General features: G+C 35.3%; 1 protein-coding gene across 10 annotated transcripts in view; it reads right to left on the bottom strand.

Moving 5' to 3' along the window:
• The window catches only part of LOC109686404 (teneurin-1), an 835,907-nt gene extending 822,973 nt beyond the window's left edge, over nt 1-12,934 (bottom strand). For 6 of the 10 annotated variants that reach the window (XM_074064013.1, XM_074064009.1, XM_074064018.1 and 3 more), the window contains exon 1: nt 12,417-12,934. The gene's annotated coding sequence lies outside the window, so the exon portion shown is untranslated. Of the gene's footprint in view, nt 1-12,412 lie in introns of all 10 variants that reach the window. The other 4 variants (XM_074064014.1, XM_074064010.1, XM_074064012.1 and 1 more) reach the window with 1 other exon arrangement.
• Nucleotides 12,935-13,219: the final 285 nt, after the last annotated feature.

Raw genomic sequence — 13,219 nt, 5'->3', positions numbered from 1 at the left:
GTTACTATTCATATACATGTAAGGATAGCTATCTTGAATGGATTTTAAAATAATTTGTATTAGTTTAGGACAAAGGACAATTTTTTCTTGTTTTTCAATAGTCATTCAATCATATACTAATTATAATATCTATAGTAACTCTATTTCTATATTCAAGGGAACTTGGGTTGCATATAGGTAACTATATTTTACAAATAAGCATATATTTACATATTGCTACACATGCTTTGAAATCCCTAATCCTATTTTTCTAATGGGACATTTACTCAAAGACCTTGTAAAAAATAATTGTGTTAATAACAAAGACAGTTTCCCCGTAACAGTGACCAATGTTCTTAGACAATTAATGCTGCAACACTCTGTATTGTCACTATCTTCCTCGTGGCCTAAAGAACTTCTAGGTTTTCATTATTGGCTGCAGCTTCTTTTCTTTCTGGCAACATGGGCATTTCTAATGATGAATCCTGCCAAAAGTTGTCAATGCTATTTTTCTTCTTTTCCATTAGAGGTGACTGTGGCTGAATAGCCAAGTAATCTATAGTCTAACTTCACTTAATTGTTTTTAGTACATGACATGAAGAAATATAGTGAGTAATCACTTCTGCTTTATGTGAGGCAAATTGCTAGTGCTTTCCACAGTGATAGGAGAAGGCTTAACATGCCTAATCTTCTTTGAATATCCTATTCAAATCCAGCGGGATACTCAGCCCTCTTTGGTTCTCTAGTGAATGAAGACTAGATTAGATCAGTGGATCTCAATTATTTCACCAGACTGTGGAATTATTCAAACAAAATACAATTGATTCCAGTTACAACTAGTATATTTCTCTCCCCACAGTATCATCACTCAAGAATGGGTTTCTTATTTATCATCAAAACCTCACTTCTGCTGTGGAAATATTTATTTTGTGTTTTTTGTTCCCTCTTTACTTTGTAAATATACTCTGATAATGAAGGCTATGTGATATTCAAGAGGATGAGAACCTCCTTATTTTAGGAAGGAAGTAGAATACTATTCTCTACTTAGGAACAAATAATAGGAAGTTTCTTTTTTAGTACCTTTGTGCATCTATTTCCAGTCTTCTTTTCTTTCTTGCAGATTGAATATATACAATTTTCTATACAGCTTTATCACTTGACAGTGTAACATAAACAGTTTCCTTTTATCACAAAATATTTTTAACTGCCACCTTTAATGGCCACAAAAGACTGTATTTTCTTGATGTGTCACAAACATTTCCCTTGTTGAACATTTAGTTTCCTTCATTTTTTTTCTATTACAAATAATGCTTAGTGAAACTCTATAAATGAAGTTACTTCTACATTTTATGTTACTTCTTTAGGACAAATTCCCAGAAGTAGAATTATTGAAATAAATGGTATGAACAATTTTTTGTGGTGCTGGTGATGAAGACCATTTATTCATGTATTATTATTCATTTATTTATTCAATTAATACTTATTAAGTACCTACTATGTGCCAGGCACTGTTGTAGAAATTTGCACGATGTGGTGAAGAGAAAATGCAAAAAGTCCGTGCCCTTGTGAAATTCATATGCTTAGAAGAGTTGATAAATTGTAAATGAAGAAAAACACAGAGAGTAATAAGTAATATGAAGAAAGATAGAAGCAAAAGCGTGACAGAAAATGAAGTAGCACAATAGTACTCATTACAAAGGATGATCAAGGTAGGCCTCTATAAGGAAGGAGTACTCAATTAAATATCTGAAAGAAAGCTGTTCTGTACCACTCTTGGAAAAACAGTTCATTTCAGGCAAATTAAAAAAATGTGCAAAAGTCCTGAGAGAAAAGATATATTGCATGTTTAGGGAACAAAATGGAGATCCACGTGGCTAGGACATTATGAAGAAGGTTTGAGAAGTTGAATAATAAGACATGAAGTCCAGTCAATAGTCAAGGACAAAAATCATGTGGGCTATGATAAAGATGTTTAATATTTTTGTGAAATTGTTATTTTAAATGTGATAAGAAGAACTCACTGAAGGGCAGAAAGCAAGCAAATTACAAGATCTTATTTTGAGTTTTAAAAATCACCCTAGTTGCTTTGAGGAAAGCCACATGCTGGCACAAATCAATACAGGGGCATCAATGAGAATACTATTTCAGTAGTCCGGTTGAAAGAATGATAGTGTCTTGGTCTAAGATGTTAATGGCAGATAAGGAGAAAATGAGTCAAATAAAATAGAAGGCAGAATCAACACAGGCAATCATTTGCTCATTGGTTGAATGACTGTGATTTGGGATTCAAACAATTGCACTGAGCATTATCTTACCCAAATCCCTTATATTTATTGTTTCTAATTTGTAAGTACATATGTATGAATGCATATATACATATGTATGTATGTATACATGTATGTATGCATGTATGTATTCCATCATGTTGCTAATAATATGACATCCACCAACTTAATACAATTTAAGTGTACAATACAGTATTACTCTCTATAGGCATGATGCACAGATATCCTTAGAACTTATTAACTGTATAACTTTTATTTTGATTATTGAAGATTGAGCTTTTTTCATATTTATTGTCTATTTCTATTTTTTCTCTTGTGAATTATCTTTTCACGTCTTTCCACAGATGGCTTTTTTAAGATCCTTTCCTTCCTGAGCTTCTATTTCATTATTTTATTCATCTACTTTGCTCTTAATATGACTTCCCTTCCTGAAGGCTCCCCTTATTTCACTAACAATATAATTACAATTTCTCAAGATTTTATACTGCTTCCCTTACTCTATTGTGTACTTGCTTCTCTTACTCTATATTCCTTAGATGACCTCACCTACCTTATAATTTCAACTTATTATATTGACTAATGGCATCCAATTCTCCATCTCCAGACCTGAACTTCAGATCTGTAATTTCTATCTGTTACAATCCATCTCTATCTGAATGCCTAGATTTGTCTTACTCTCTCCACTATCACTGTCACTGTGTGGTCCATACCCTCATAATTTTTCACATTTGCAATACAGTATCTTTATTTAGCTCATGGATACTACTCTTAATCCACTTTACCTTACCCTGCATACTGGAGTTATCTTTTTAAAACTCAAAGTTGGTCACACCTCCCTCACTTCAAAGCCCCCCATATAGTTTAGTGAACTCAGCTACAATATAGTACATTGCATGATTTTGTATAACCATAAGGAAAATCTGCATTTTCTAGGACAACTTTTCATGCAGGAATATAGTAATACTTCATTCATTCAGCAAATACACAATATATACATTCTGCATGTCAAACACACAATAAAAGAGGACATTACCCCTACCTTTTTTACCCATACTTAGAAAGGAAATAAAAAATGTACTGTTTTCCTGGGCAGATATTTTCTGTTGCTAATTTAGCCTTGTGCCCTTTCACGGTCCTTATACCATGAAGAATGTGACTGTTCATATTCTCTGACATTAAAAAAACACTCAGTAACAATTTATTTAAATGATTTAGCCTTTGAACTTGGAGAACATTCTACTTTTTCCTCTACTGGAACATTTGTTACATAAGCAAATATGATTAGATCTCTGTCTTTGTCAATAGATGTTAAGTCTTTTAAATGTCTTGTATTGCTGAAAAAACAGAAGCATTCATAAAGGTTTGATAAATGAAAGAATAAATGGAATGAATGAAAGATTAGAAGACTTTCCTTCATGAAAATTGTTCTATAATATATGACCAAATTTGTGCAATACTGAGCCTTCAATAAAAGAAGAGGCCAGTATATGATACTCAAAGAGCTTTTGTGGAAAATATTTGAGATTTTTAAGACCTATTGTTACAGAACTCTGTGTAAATGTTGATTCTTTTCAACAAAAAATAATACCAAATACTCTTGCTAAATGTCTTGGACCAGTGTTCTTTCATTGTGTCTACTGTTGTTGTACACATAATCTTAAACATGTTTTATTTCATGTTTTATAGAAATATATTGTTAAAACTTCCTGTCTTCAGTGTTAAATTAACTGTTAAAATATTTCCCTTGCACTGAATTCTAATTGTTTACATTAAAATTACCTAACTTTCACAAGTTGTCAAGTGTTTCATCACGGCAATATATCAAATAGGGGGAAAGAACAAAACAATGAAAAATGTAGCACGCTTGTGTTAACACTTCATGGATTCCAAACCAAAAATAAATGGTGTCACACCTAAGTGTTAAGATTTTATTGTAATAAACATGAGACAAAAATCACAAATGTACTAAAAACATGGATATATGCACAGGGTAAACCTATAATAAAAAATACCAATTCAGGAAATTGGTGTGTCATTTTGAGCTCCTACCCAAAAGAATGTGTAAGCCAAAAACAATATAAAGAATTATGTTCCACATTATACCTTTAATTTTCTAGGAGATCAATAAAGAATTGGTCAGAATCAGTAAAAGAATAAGAAGAGTAACTAATACGAATTGTTTAGTGAGTTTCTCAAAACATTCTTCCTTTCTCATCAAAGGTGTACTACCATAACCTGTGAACAGGGACAAGAGAGAGACAGAGACTGAGAGAAAGAAGGATGAGGGGAAGGAGGAGGAAGGGAAGGAAGGAAGGAAGAATGACTTTTATTGGTTACACAATATAAGAATCTTCTCAAGTCTAAGCAATAAGTATCAATTGCCCAATCAACTGCACAGCCTTCTCTCTTAGAGGTCACTACATCTCATTAGTGAAATTAGTACTATCTATCTAAAAGTAATTTCTTTATTTTACTTGCTTAGTAATTTTGTCAATACCTTCCTACATTGATTGCTTAAAGCTTTAAACATATCATGAGGCATAGTCACAAAAATATATTCATTTGAAGCATAGAATAAGTAAATAGGTGATATATATATATGTGCATAATGCTTGTGAAAATCATGTCAAAATGTACATATACATTTAATAAATATTCTTTCAGAAAAATCCCATCACCACACACAAACAAACTTTTGGGCTACTTAACGGAACAGTAAATCACACACTCAAGTGGTAGAGTGCCTGCCTAGCATGCGTGAGGCCCTAAATTCAAATCCTAGTACCGTCAAAAAAAAAAAAGACATGGAAATTACACATCAATATCACTCAAATGCTTGCAATTAAGCAAAACAGCTTTACAAAATCATTAATATTAAAGACAAGGGGTGGGCATAATGCATAGAGTATAAACGCCCAATGCTGATCAGAAATACTTTGTTGATAGGAACTGAGTTAACTAAGAACAGAGTCAAAATTTCAGTTTTAGAATGTTTCCAGCCACCGTGTGGTTGTAGTGTATTTATACACCTCTAGATTTAAACACAGGTGGTAATTAGCAAGATTTTAAGACATTATTAATAAGGCATCATCATAGATGCAAAGGATGTGTAGCACAAGATGAGTTCATTATCAATAACTTTCCTGAATTAATCATTTCTTAGGACATTTAATTTTAAATGTACCTGAATAAAATGGATTATTGAGATAGGCCATCTGAGTATCTTTTTGTATTTTCTCATACCAACTGAAAAGTTTTTTTTTTAAATGTCTGTATGCAACTGGAATGTAGGGATTGTGATATCTAATAAACCAATTGTTCATCTAACCTGGCACCTTATCTTCGACAGGTGTCTAAACCAGATAGAGGCATTAGAGGTAATATACACACTTAGAATCCATCAATTATGCAAACCATGCAACTGGGAAATTTTCTCTTTGACCTTAGTCAGTAATCAGATTTTCCCTGAAGTATGCAAACTGATATCCATGTACTTTTTATTTTGGCTGCTTTGCAAACCCTCATTCATATAGGCAACTAAAACACTAAACTGATTCCAAACAAATGAAAATGGGCTTCTTTTAATATAACCATTCCAGGGAGAGTGACTATATCTGCTCCAACATGCAGAATATTTATAATACATTTTATCTAAATAGGAAAAAATTGGAAAGTAATAATAAGGTAATTTCAAAGGGGAAACCGAGGCTATAACTCCACAAAAACTAAGCATTTATATGAACAACAAATCTTATTGATGAGCTATTTGGAACCATCCAGATTATTGACTCATGTTTTTCATTGTTCATCCAAATGCTAAGCATTTCCTGAAAGGTTAGAGGAAATTGACATGAGACAGAAGATACAGATATTAGGAACCTGCATGTTCAACCTTAATTATTGACCTAGTTCTTTGCTTTTATCAGATATTTTAGTATCACAAAGATAGACCTCACCAAAAAACCCAGCTAATAAAAAACACACCATTCAATACCAAGTAACTACATGCTAATATCTCCAACATTACTTATAATATAAACACGTAAATAATTATTTCCTAGACCATCTCTAATAATTCTGCCTTGGATATTTATATTTTGAAATCATATTCACTTTAAAATGGAAAAAGACCTTCTGACATTTATAGGAATAGAAATGCACGCACACACATACACATACACACACACACACACACACACACACACATTCTTTTTTTCATCACCAGAATCATTTTTAGGAAATTGCTTTTTCTTAGCCATAATATAAAAATTTGTTTGCAGCTATAATTCATGGGAAAAAATATTTGTTTTGTAGAACCTATAGTTGGTATTGCAAAAGGCTTAACATGGATAGCAATTCAGCTCATATTAGAGATTGTGATTCCAAAATTCAATTTCATAAGTCATAATCAGCCACAAAAATGTTACAACAAAATATGAGAAACATTAAAAGGCAACTTCCTCATTGTTGACTACTTATCAACTGAAAACTTAGGTGATTAAAATTAAAACAATCAGTATGCTTTATGGTGAAGGGTAAAGTAACTTTTACAGATTTCAAATAAATGTATTCAAATTCATTTAGACTCTAATAAAAAAAGTGGGGCATAGATATTTTAACAAAATATTTTTTATTTGGAAAGGAAAAATAACCTATCCTACTGGAAAATTCAAGCATCATTTATATTTAGTTTTACTATGTTCGCTAAGTAGAGTCCTTCAAAGTCAACAAAATCATAATTTTGAAAGAACACATTTTTCAATGTAATAGCTATTATAAAACCATTTCACAGCTGTGAATGTACTATTACACAAAAATACTTTGTAGAATACATAAATACTAACAAGATTGAACAAATCAAATATCTATTTCTTTGCCTATTTCAAAAGAATTGCTTGAGTAGGGACAAAGAGGACTGCAGTAAGATCTTCAGGAAAATGACTGATTTTTGTTCTGCTTAATCATTTATTTCTAGCAAATTCAATTCCCCAGCTCTTTACAGTTACTTTCAGGGACCAACAGACTGGCATGAAATTAAATTAACAAGCAGGTTCCCATCCTGAATTAGTGACTCCCAGCTGTCTGTCCCATCTAGTTTCCATGGCAGTAGAAGAACTGGTAGAAAATTAGGTAGAGGAAATTGTAAGAAGCCAACATATCAAACCCTTTATGTTGATTTTTTTAAACTGATGAATCAATATGGGCAAGGGGTGGGGAACTATAGAATGGAAATTAAAGTTTTTAATTTTCTGGCTTGTTGAAAAGTCCAGTATATATTTCTGTTTTTATAATTGTTGTGGGATGCAAGCAACATGTCATGTAAGGTTGCAGATTCTAGATGACATTTAGTTCATTATGTATTTTATAGTAACTCAGGAGTGTTTAAGATACTTTACATTCATTTTAAAGTTATATTTTATTTTTTCTTTTTTGATACACACACATACAAACATACATATATACATATATATAGTCATCAGCCTAATAAATTAATCCAAAACATCTAGACACTAAACAAAATATTCTTGCAAGCAACTTAACCAGATGGTTTTGGTATTATCTCAAACAGCTGGATGGCTGATAGAATTTGGCATTTATGAATTTAGGTGTCACCTAGAAACAGTCATTGAGATCTATCATAAGTACCCTGAAAAAATATTAATCTTTGCATACACCTAATGTAACCACAGATAGGCAGGCTCCAAGTAAGACCTTCACAAGGATGATCCACTAATATGAAAAGAGATTTTAAACACATTTTCATATGTCGATTTTACAATTAATTTCTTCACTTTAGCAGCTAGAGTAGAGTGAGGGTAAAGAACCCAATGTTTCAGAATCATTACATCACCCTGAAAACATCATCCAAGAGGTAGTGGTTAGTTGGCATATATGAACATTTCACCATATGCTATTGTTTATCTAAAGTAGATACTTGGACAGGAAGTATGATTCAGAATAATTTTTAAAGTTGTAAATTATCCAAGATTATACTTCCAGGTCTAGAAATGAGTCCTGAAGTTACACAAGCATTTAACAGACCTCATTTATTACAGTCCATGTTACTATTTTTTTAAATATTAGAGATCCACATAATCTGCAAAGTTATTTTATGCCTCCAATTAAAATCAGCTTGCTTTAATTATTTACAAAAATTCTACCAAAGCAATTAACATGAATATTGTTTTATAATAATTTTCAGTTATGCCATCATGTTCCAATATTCTCAGCCACATTTTCTATGAGTTCTAAATGTAAGCAATCTCCATGTCTTGCTAAATTGTACCTCAACATGCCTAGAAAACTAAAACAATCTCTATACATAGTGCAAATTTTCATAACAGAACATCAGTACTAAAGAGACACCTCTGGTTGAGCCATCAAGGTTGTTAAGAATAATCGAAAGCTATGTGAAGCCTTTTATAACATTCACCTGCTCAAACTAAGCATGGTTCTAGCTGGTTCTATTTGACGTTTACTTTTCTCTATTCTAACAAAAATCAATGGAAAACAGGAAGAATAGAAATAATATATTAAACCAGGAGTAAAATATTAATTATGTTATATTAATAAAGCATAATTATTAATTTAGGTAAAGAAGGACATCTTATCTTTCAAAGGAAAGAAAAATAATAGCAACCCATTCAAAATAGTGAACTACTCTCATACTCAGAGTCACCAAATAATTTGAAGCAGTTATTGTATATGTGAACAATTCTGAAATTTGATTGTTTTTAATTCTTACAATCAATTAACAGCCCCATTTCTAGTTATGGATATATGGTGGTAATCACAAATTTTAAATTCTGGATCTTATAATATTTTTCATCATTTAATTTGCCTGTAGTTGTACTAGTAATCCAATTCAAACCTTTCTTCCAAAAGGCAAATGATGGGAAGCTTTTTCAAAGTATGCTAATATTATTATATTTGAGATTAAAATTGACAATTTAAGAAATATATATAATTTTAATAAAATTATCCTGCACATTTTATATACAATGAGTGACATCCATACGAGATTACTTGCAAGTGTGTGTGTGTCTGTCTGTTGCAGTGTGTGTATGTATGTGTGTGTGTGTGTATATGAGTGTGAGAAAGGGGACAGGTATGAGTATTATAAGAAAATTTGTTTTGACTAAAAAGTTAATCAATGGGTGGGGTATTCAATACACTGGACTTCTTTTACCTAAGGTCATTCATAAGTAAACAAATAAATACATAAATAATAAATTGATACATTTGGGAAAACAAAAGGAATTTATTAATCAAAATGTATACCAAGAACTTGATAACTATACTTAAATATGAAATGGATGGACTTTTGCTTCAAGCACACATTGCACGAATTCTAAAATCCCATCTCTAACATAGAAGTAAAAACAATTGTTAACTAATACTAAAATTCCTCACCAATTCCAAGTTTTTAAGGCTGTCATGGAAAAATAAATGTCCATTAAGCCTTCTGTTTTCAGAAGTAATGTGTCAAATACCATTTTTGCATTTTGATAATTTAAGGAAATATTGTATAGAATAAACTTGAACACTAGACTGTTCCGTTTCAGCAAGAATCTTAGTATTAAAGGTATCAGAAAGGTACAATGACTGAGGAAAGCTGTCATCATGTCAGTGTTATTTACACATATGATAGATAGATTGAAACACTGGGACTTTTAGGGTATCCAAACTTAGAATTAGGCCCTTGAATTATGTGATGGTTCCATAAAATATGATTTTACTTTCTTTACACCTATAGGTTTGAATATTTGGTATCTCAGATAATCATCCTTATAGTATAGTGATTCTACAAAACATTCTTTCCTTTAGCTATACTGTATATTTTGCCAAATGGCATAACTATTTCTAATTCACAATTGGGACCTAGACCCAATGGTAAACACAACTTCATATATTATAAATACTTATTTTTTAAACTAAGTACCTGGCATTGTTCTAGGGACTGAACAATATTTAGTATCATGAAAATACTGAATATTTCTTCATAGACTTGTTCTCCGAAAACACCTGTTTTTCAAAAACATTCTGGTGGACAATCTGGAAACTTTTAAATAACATTATAACATGGATTCATTTTAGAAATTACATGGACCTTTCCTCAAATGCATATTGTGACTTTATTTTATTGCCATTAAAACTTTCCAACATTATATTAGCATACCTGAAAACCCTATCCTTTAATAAACCAACTTTGCAATAGTAAATTATTTAGCACATCACAAAAAAGTGTTATGAACTTGGACAAAAATACAAAATTAAGATTCTGTTTTTCCAGTTATTTACTTTAAGGGTCATACATATATAAACATTCATTTCCCCCCACATTGCAGATATGAAGAGCAAAGTGCAGAGGTGAGTAAGCATGCAAATCATGGAGCAGAAGTTAAAGCTTTGGATCTTTTCATTAAAAGAATAAAGAAAGCTTTTCTCTCTTAGCTTGTACCCTTCCTTGGTAGCACTAGTGTACACTCTGCTCCAGATCAGAAGGCTTGGGAAGAAGAAGGTGGATCAGGATATTTCAGTCAAAATACATAATAGAGCAGGCATTTGCAATGTCTTCATAAAACTGGCTAAAGTACCAATTGATTCTTACACGACAGTGTACCTGGCTTGTTAATTATAATCATGGAACAAAAATCCAAAATTCAAGGAAGCTGTCTATGATTCTTACCACAAACATGATTAAATACTAATCTAACAGTACCTATTAGAGTCCACTGGGGTATTTCCTTTCTTTTTGGTCTCTAAAACCAAATAGCATCTAATTTCCCTTTTATGACACTGGAAACTTCTGTTTGTATTTCTTTGACCAACCCCAAATACACCTCTAGATTAGCAACCCAGGGGGAAAAAAGGTAAAGTTCAAGGCGTCCCTTGACCAATTGTCTCATATTGAAGACATGGTGTTTTTCTATCCATATTAGCATATCGTCAGTAGCAGTGATGCAGATCTGTTAAACTCAAAGCTGCCCTCGGTGGGTGAGTAGGAGCTGCAAATCAGTCCCCACCCGCGCCCCTACTCTCCCAGTGGCAAAAATAGACGTCCAGAAGAAATGTACTAGTGGAGTGAGATTGTCAGTCTCTGCGATTGTAAACAACCAGCTCAACCATCCTTGAGATGTTTAAATACAATCCTGACTGCAAACACATCCACTCACCAAGTAGCGCTAACAGTCTCACATTCTCCACCTCTAGGCAAAGCATCCTAAAACCCACTTGGCAATCTGCTCATTGTGGAGTAGAGGAAAGTGAGGTTGCATTTCCCTAGGCAAGCCTAGCGGGTGCTTGGCTCTTGGCAGATGTGCTGGCGGCTGCTGGATTCCAGGGACCATGTCTCAGGATGAAATGAGAAAATACACAAACCCGCGCTACTGAGCGCGTGGTGAAAGGCAACACCGACGGCTCTAGGAGCACGGACTTCCCTGTACTGCCTATTTCTTTTGACAAAGATTGGGGTATAAGGAGGACACCTCGAGTGGGGCCTTCAATAGCATGTATTAGAAGGGTTCAGTAGTTCCTCTCGAATCTGGGCTACCTGAGGCTCAAATAGAAATTCAGAAGCAAACAGGTACTGAAATGAGTCCTAGTCCCTAGATATCTTCTCCCCTGGAAATGACAGGAGCTGAATCTGAGTGTCCAAACCCTAGGTGCACGCTCCAGATGGAAGGGATGCCAGAGGAGATGTGTCCCTTTTTTTCTTTTTTTGGTTAGAGTCCCTTACCGCCACCCTAACGCCCGGATCCACTTGTTAGAGCGTCTAGTCTGTGCGAGAGCCAAGGTGAAGGGTCCTCTCAGAATTGGAGGAGTTGGTTGGCAAAAGTGCCGCCTGGGAAGCCCAGCAAGCCCTGGAGGGCAGTGTCCCTAGGGCCTGCTGGAAGCCTGAATTGCAAACAAGGCCAAACTCCCATCTCCCCCAAGTGGTCCAAAGCCCCAAGGCGGGCAAAGACAAGGAGAAGAATATTTCGGAGGCTCTCTTATCTTGGTCAGGAGTCCCAGAGCGGGCACAACCCCACAGCCTGAGCTTCTTGTTTGTCACCGCAGCCTCAAGGCGAAGTTCGCCCAGAGTCCTTGGGGTGGAAGTGGGTGGTGGTGGGGGGCAGGTGGGAGCAAAAGAGATGGAAGAAACGCACCTACCTAGTCCAGGCGCAAGTTTCCGTGGTGTCCTCAGGTGTGGTCTCCCGCCCGCTCGCCAGGTGCTCAGCTCCGCCGGGTGCTGCTAGTGTCCAGGACTTAGGGCGTCTTGGCCGGTTCCTGCGGGAAACGACTGTAAATCCACATTACTGTTCAAGCTGCCGCTCCGGCCCCCGCATCGCTCTCTTCAGGCTGGCGGCGGCGGTGCTCTCAGTCCGCTGCCGCCGGGGGCAGGAACCGAACCTGGTTACTACAGCGCCAGCGGATCACCGCTGCCTAGAGCGTGCTTGCGTCCGGATAGTGTGTGTACGTGTGTGTGAAAGAGAGTGTGTGTGTGCGTGTATGTGAAAGCAGAAGAGGTAAACTCAGTCCCCACCCCCGGGCACTCGGAGGTGAACTCCGGACTGAGCCAGAGCCCTCCGCGCTCCCGGGTGCCGGGCGTCTGCACCGCTGATGGCTGTGCTGATGTTGCTGTGACCGCTGCCGCCGCGCTCTAAGGCTGGTCGCGGTGGTGCAAAAAATGTTTCTCTGCTACTAGAGACCAAAAAACCTGCCCTGTCTACTGAGCATGCCCGGTTTGACGGCTCCACAGCTGAAGGTCTTTTTTTTTTTTCTCTTTTTCCCCAAGACTCCAGGTTTTAGCCGCAGCTGAGATGAGGTGGGGGGAAGGGGGAGGAGCAGGGGGAGGAGGAGGTCTGAAAGAGCAGGTAGCCCGCCGAGGAAGGGAAGTCAAGATGAGAAAGATCGGAGTGTTGTAGAGTCGAAAGAGGGATGGAGAAATCTGGGCATGGGAGCAGAAGAAAGAA

Source organism: Castor canadensis, chromosome X (assembly GCF_047511655.1).
Source record: "Castor canadensis chromosome X, mCasCan1.hap1v2, whole genome shotgun sequence".
NCBI lineage: Eukaryota > Metazoa > Chordata > Mammalia > Rodentia > Castoridae > Castor > Castor canadensis.
Note: the sequence above shows the minus strand (reverse complement) of the source record. Positions and strands in the feature narration are given on the sequence as shown.